The sequence below is a fragment of the Triturus cristatus genome, chromosome 2_1 (assembly GCF_964204655.1).
Source record: "Triturus cristatus chromosome 2_1, aTriCri1.1, whole genome shotgun sequence".
Classification (NCBI taxonomy): domain Eukaryota; kingdom Metazoa; phylum Chordata; class Amphibia; order Caudata; family Salamandridae; genus Triturus; species Triturus cristatus.
In genome coordinates, this window is record NC_140581.1 from 992600102 (window position 1) to 992606101 (window position 6000).

Genomic DNA, 6000 nt, shown 5'->3' on the forward strand with positions numbered 1-6000 from the left:
ACCCAGGAGTGGATCACTAAAAAGGAACATGCCTTTTTGAATCAGGAAGATCCCAGAACTCCACTATTTTATACTATCCCAAAGATACATAAGGGGAAGATTCCTCCCCCAGGCAGACCCATCGTGTCCGGGATTGGGTCCATTTTGGAGACATTGTCTAAATACACTGACTGGTTTTTACGTCCCTTGGTAAAGAAAATCAAATCGTACGTCCAAGATACCAAGCACATTTTTAACCTCCTCACACAGGTTGAATATAACCCTATGGAGAACTTCCTGGTATGCCTGGACGTGGAAGCTCTTTATACTAATATACCACAGACGGAGAGTATTAGAGCAGCACAAGAGATTTTAACACAAGAAGACTGGAAATGGGCAGCTCCCGTTGAATGGGTGGTTACACTTATACATCTAGCCCTCACTGAAAACTTCTTTATTTTTGAGGACCAGGTGTATTTACAAGTACACGGTACTTCAATGGGCAGCACATTCGCCCCAAGTCTGGCCTGTCTGTATGTCAGTGTTTTTGAAGACCAACATATATGGACACACAACCCATTTAGTGAGAACATCCACAAATGGTACAGATATATAGACTATGTCTTCATGATCTGGAAGGGTGATCTAACGAGCCTTGACAATTTTAAGACATGGATAAATTCCCTGAACCCACACCTTCAATTTACAATGAACATGGACAAAGAAAAAATGTCCTTCCTGGATGTCACATTCACAGCAAAAGACGGGACTCTTGAAAGTTCCCTGTAAACCAAACCAACGGATAGGAATAGTCTACTAAGATTTGACAGTGCTCATCCTCGCTCCCTTAGAGAAAATCTCCCAGTAGGACAATTCCTTAGAATTCGCAGGAATTGTTCCAACATCCAGACTTACAAAAAAGAAGCAGCAATTTTGAAAAACAAGCTGAAACAGAAGAAATATCCAACTAAGATCGTGGACAGGGCGAACAAAAGAGCACGAAACACCCCAAGAGAGGCTCTTTTGGAAACAAATGTTAAAAATGAACTGGATCAGCTGATTTGCGTAACTACGTACAATTCATCATCAAATGAATTGAAGAAAATAATAAACAAAAAATGGCCCATATTGACATCTAACAAATTGGCCTTTGAGAAACCAATGTTTTCTTTTAAAAGAAACAGTAGTTTAAAAGATGCCCTAGTACACACAAACACTTTGGCATCTAGTAGTGCAAATCAGACAACACTCTGGGGTACATCCCCTATCGTGGGACATTACCCGTGCGGCTCATGTGTCGCTTGCCCTTTCACAGAACATACCAAGACCTTAGACCTGGGATTACATTCACCATGGGAGCAAAGGTCACATACAAATTGTAATTCCGATTCAGTCATCTACATGATAAATTGCCCATGTGGATTGAAATATATTGGGATGACCACTCGGAAAATTAAGGTCCGCATTAGCGAACACAGGAGCACAATAAGGAGAGCAAACACAGCCACTAAACTGACAGCACACTATAATGAGAAAAATCATAAGGATACTGAATTAAAATGGACTGTACTTGAAAAGGTAAAGAACACTGGCAACCCCCAAAAAAAACTCTTAGAAAGAGAGCAACGATGGGTTTACCGTTTGAGAACTCATGAAACGGGTCTCAATGATTCCATACCTTGGAACCAACTAAACAAATAAGAGATCTTGCATTCACCCCCAAAAGTTGTGTAGTATCAGTAACATTAAGTGGCACACTTTAAATTGTTATGAATTAGATCCAATACATATCAATCAGAGTACCCTAGGAGTCAGGGTATATGAATTTGCTATAAGAAAAATCGGGTAATGGTGTAACACACATAAGGAACCCCAGTGAAGTTTTTACAACTCCTTTAGACCATAGCCTAACGTTGTGAAATACTATACATCCTCAATATACTTGACGATATGTGTACTCCTTAGAACAGAGGTAATGCACGACCGACCTCTTATTAAAAGTCCCTAATTATAATTAATGAAACCTTGAAGAACTTAGTAATAATATGAATAGAAAATCTAGCTCTCGCTAATAGCCAAGCCTGAAGTATTTGAAACTACATTTCCCTTCGTTTACTAATTCGGGACTACAAAATCCGTGTCAAACCTGATTGGATCAGAATCCGGTCACGTGTTTCACGTACACGGAAGAGAATCAGAATACTGTTCCTCCCTCAGAACATGATCCGGTGTAAAATCTGAGTTTGGATAAGTGAACGCCTAACCCTGTTTTTTAGCCAAACATTTAAATAATCTGTCACAATCTTTTTACCAGCCTAGACGGGTTGATATGCTGACGTGAAACATCACGTGAGCATGCTGAACAACCCAGTCAAGCTACATCATATGCGGAAGTATAAACTCGCCATCCAAACGATACACGACGCGAAACGCCGGGGATCGAGACCAAGTAGGTGGACAAACGGGGCAGGACTCTTGATGAAGTAAGTGGGGTGACAGAGCGGGAGAGTATTTTTTCGCATGGAGAGATTACCGTCCCCATCGTGATAGATGTTCATCATTAGAGTATCCTTATATCACTTCCATATATCTCCTCTCTCCCTCACACTCGGGGGTCCCTACAAAAGAGTGTGACTACAGAGCTACCCCTATACAGTCCTACGATCCCCTGAGAAACGGATCCCGTCCGAAAATCGGGTAAGAGAGAATGCATGTGTGTGAAATGTCACAAGAAACCACACAGCTTTTTTATGAATCACGCATGGTCAAGACAATACCATGTTCGATCACGGATGCCACAGGAGTGATGAGTGTGAGTGGTACATAAGAGAGTTTTTATATTGATAGTGTACACTAACTGGCATGGAGTTACAGTTAGGATGCGAGCGATTTCGCCACCGCACAATATACCTGGCACACTGACTAAGTGTACAGATACAGGTATGAGTGGCACATGGATGGAGTGAGTTGTACACCACCTGGCCTAATGATCACCTAAACACATGTAGGTACTACTCGTGGCAAATAATGGGAATGGCCACTGAGAAAACGCACAAATACAAGTTGGTTGCTGTTTGTTTTCTTTTCTTTTATTCTCTTTTCAGATGGAATACGAAGTATGACGGATTAATAAATCAGTCACTCCTTCAAGGAGCAGCTACTCTGCCCTTGCATCTATAAACAGGCTAGGGAATCCCCTGCACTGTTTCCCCTACAGTATGCACATTAGTCTATTATGAAAAAAAGTGCACTGTTTGAAGGAAAAAAGCTTAAAACACTGGATTTCGTAATTAAGCTCCGCTTGCCTTGCCTGTAATGTCTGTTTGTTTTGTATTTGTCTTCTTCCCCCAACGGATACAGGACTGTGTCCCACCTATGTTTTGCTGTTGATTATTGTTAGCCTTTTTCATTGAAGAATTAAACTGGATGTCCGGCTGGACATTCCAAAAATATAGTTTCGATTCTGTACTATATTCATTCCCCTCATTCCTTACACAAATTTGAGGACCCCTGTTTGCTAAAACTGTTTTCCTGGGTGGCCTTTGTTTTGCCCTGATGAAAGTCCTGGACCTTTAAGGCCATTTCAAGGACTGAAACATGTTGGCACTAGGGTCTTAGGACCATAATTATCCTACAAAGACCCTATTTGAAGTATTTTAGTATCCCAGACAGACCCGCAAATAAAGGGATACTGGGGATCTGTCTGAGGTTTTTTAAAAGAATTTTCTAGCCCCCCTGGTCTGTAACATCTTCAAAGAGCTCCCAACACTGTGGTTGAGCCCACCCCGACTTTTAGGCGTCGGGGTGACCCGATGATGAAGCATGACACCACTAGGGTGTGTGAGGGTACCTAAATCAAAAGGAATTTTTTCCTTGCTCACCTATCGGTGAAGTAAACACTCCACCACAGTAACTTCATCATAGTATTCCATCTATACATTTAGATATCTGACCGGTTCTGAAGGTCAGTTGGAGTAAAATTGTTGTGACACTGTTACTTGCATACTGCCTAACTTAGTTAGTCCCCCACTTCTTTTTTTAGGACTTGTGCCCTTAACATATCAAACATCAAAGCTGATGTGCAGCAAGTTTCCTCATCTAAAAATAACACATGCATTCCTTGCGATATGACACCATACCATACCAACTTCAAAACAATTCTGGGCTGTAAATCCTGCTACCATTACACCGTAAAATATTTTCCTTGCTATAGTCCTAGTTGTACCTGCACTGTGAGATGGTTTCTCTGCAACTGTTCATATTGTACATATGCTGTGGTTGTGGAAGCATGTATGAAAATGCTGATTAACTGTAATCACGTTTAAGGAAGCATGCACAAGCCGCTACTACCTGTGTTGCATCTGCCCTGAATATGAGATACTTGCGCTGTTGCTACCCACGATGTCATGCGTTGCACGTAAAAAGTGAAGAAGGTGCTATACAAAAAGTAAACATGGCCACCGTTGCCGCTACTTAATATCGGGTATCTGAAGTCTCACTAGAAGCAGCGGGGCTATGCTACCCATTACACACGAGTGACAAACACGCTGGGACCACGTGAACCCAGAGGAGTGTTACAGAAGACGCCCGTTACCTTTCACTTTCAACACAGAATCTCATTGATTTCCACTGCTTTGCTGTCAACTCAAACCGGCTTCAACATGGCACGCAGAGTTTCTATTAGAGGAAGTACCGTAGGCAACCACGCAACATCACATGATCGTCGCGTCACGCAGCTCGAGCATGTGACTGACAGAGGACTCCTACAACCATTGGTGAGTAGTGCCAAAACTGGACTCTGCGCGAGAGGCCTCGCATATAGGTCCGCCTACTTTTGATTTGCCGGCAAAAACGAATCTCTGTCTGTGTAATGATCCCAATAGTTTCCGTTTTGATTTCGAGAATCTTGTGATCGATCTTGACACACCGTAGCTACTCGACGCTGAGAGATTCGCAAGGAAGCTAAAACCTTAGTTGCTATTGCCGTTCGTTTGTAGGCAGGGAGACATTTATTTATTTATTTAATGCGTTTTTATATAGCGCGGGCTTTACGCAAAGGTGTCAGAGCGCTTCACAATAGCACCAAGTACGGTACATGAGGAAAATGTACATACTTACCACGTTACAGATACAAACGAGATAGATGAAAAAATCCCGCACTCTTCTTCTCCCATATATGCCCAGATTCATAGCTGCCAAGGTTTCAGGTGGCTATGTGTGACATTTTCATAATTTCAGTGTAGTTATGAGTGACATTTAAACAACTAGGAGTGACACTTTCTCAGGAGCAAAATCAAGCAATGGAGATGAGGCAAACATACAATTATCAGAAATGACACCTATTTGAGCAACGAGAAACTCCTAAAACGATCTTAAAACATATCTGCAAAGCACCGGAAATTGAAGGGCACTAACCTAGTGCCCTTGTAACCTGATCGGTCAGTGGCCAAAGACAGCATCGTGCAAGCCTCAGGAAATTGAGGCACACATAGGTTACAGTCAGCCAGGCTCATTGCAGCTCTCAAGCCTGTTAATACTGGACAAACGTGTTGTGTTCTTATTCTTTTGTACATTCTATATGATGTAGCTTAGTGTAGATTTATCCTGTGTCATGTAGAATTCCCTGCTGTCATTTAGAATGTATGGTTTTGAAGTTAAACAGTTTATGCTTGCTGATGAGGCTGCCAGATGTCGGTTCAGTCCCTCAACTTAAATAAAGGACTTTCAAGAAATTATCCATCCAGTGTCCTACTTAACACTGGCGACGCGGCGTTGAGGAGCATCGCACCCGCGCAAAGAAGTTTAGATAATTTTTTGATCTTTTTTCATCAAAATTTTTTTTTCTTGTAAGAAGATTTCTAAAGTTACCTTTCTCTACGATCTGGGAACATCGCCTACCTTTGATGATATCTTTCTGAACTAAAAAGTTAGCGTTAGATTGCAAATTTGGTGTTCTTCAACAGGATTTCTTTAGAGACCAAATGGTTATGTATGCTTTTAACCCTACCATTCAAGATAGGC

At 41.7% G+C, this 6000-nt stretch overlaps 1 protein-coding gene across 2 annotated transcripts in view; it reads right to left on the minus strand.

Moving 5' to 3' along the window:
• FOCAD (focadhesin) overlaps positions 1-4683 on the minus strand; it is a 1730079-nt gene extending 1725396 nt beyond the window's left edge. Inside the window, exon 1 of one of the 2 annotated variants that reach the window (XM_085634390.1) lies at positions 4574-4683. The gene's annotated coding sequence lies outside the window, so the exon portion shown is untranslated. Of the gene's footprint in view, positions 1-4329; positions 4391-4573 lie in introns of those variants that run through there. The other variant, XM_085634400.1, reaches the window with a different exon arrangement.
• Between the last annotated feature and the right edge of the window lie 1317 nt (positions 4684-6000).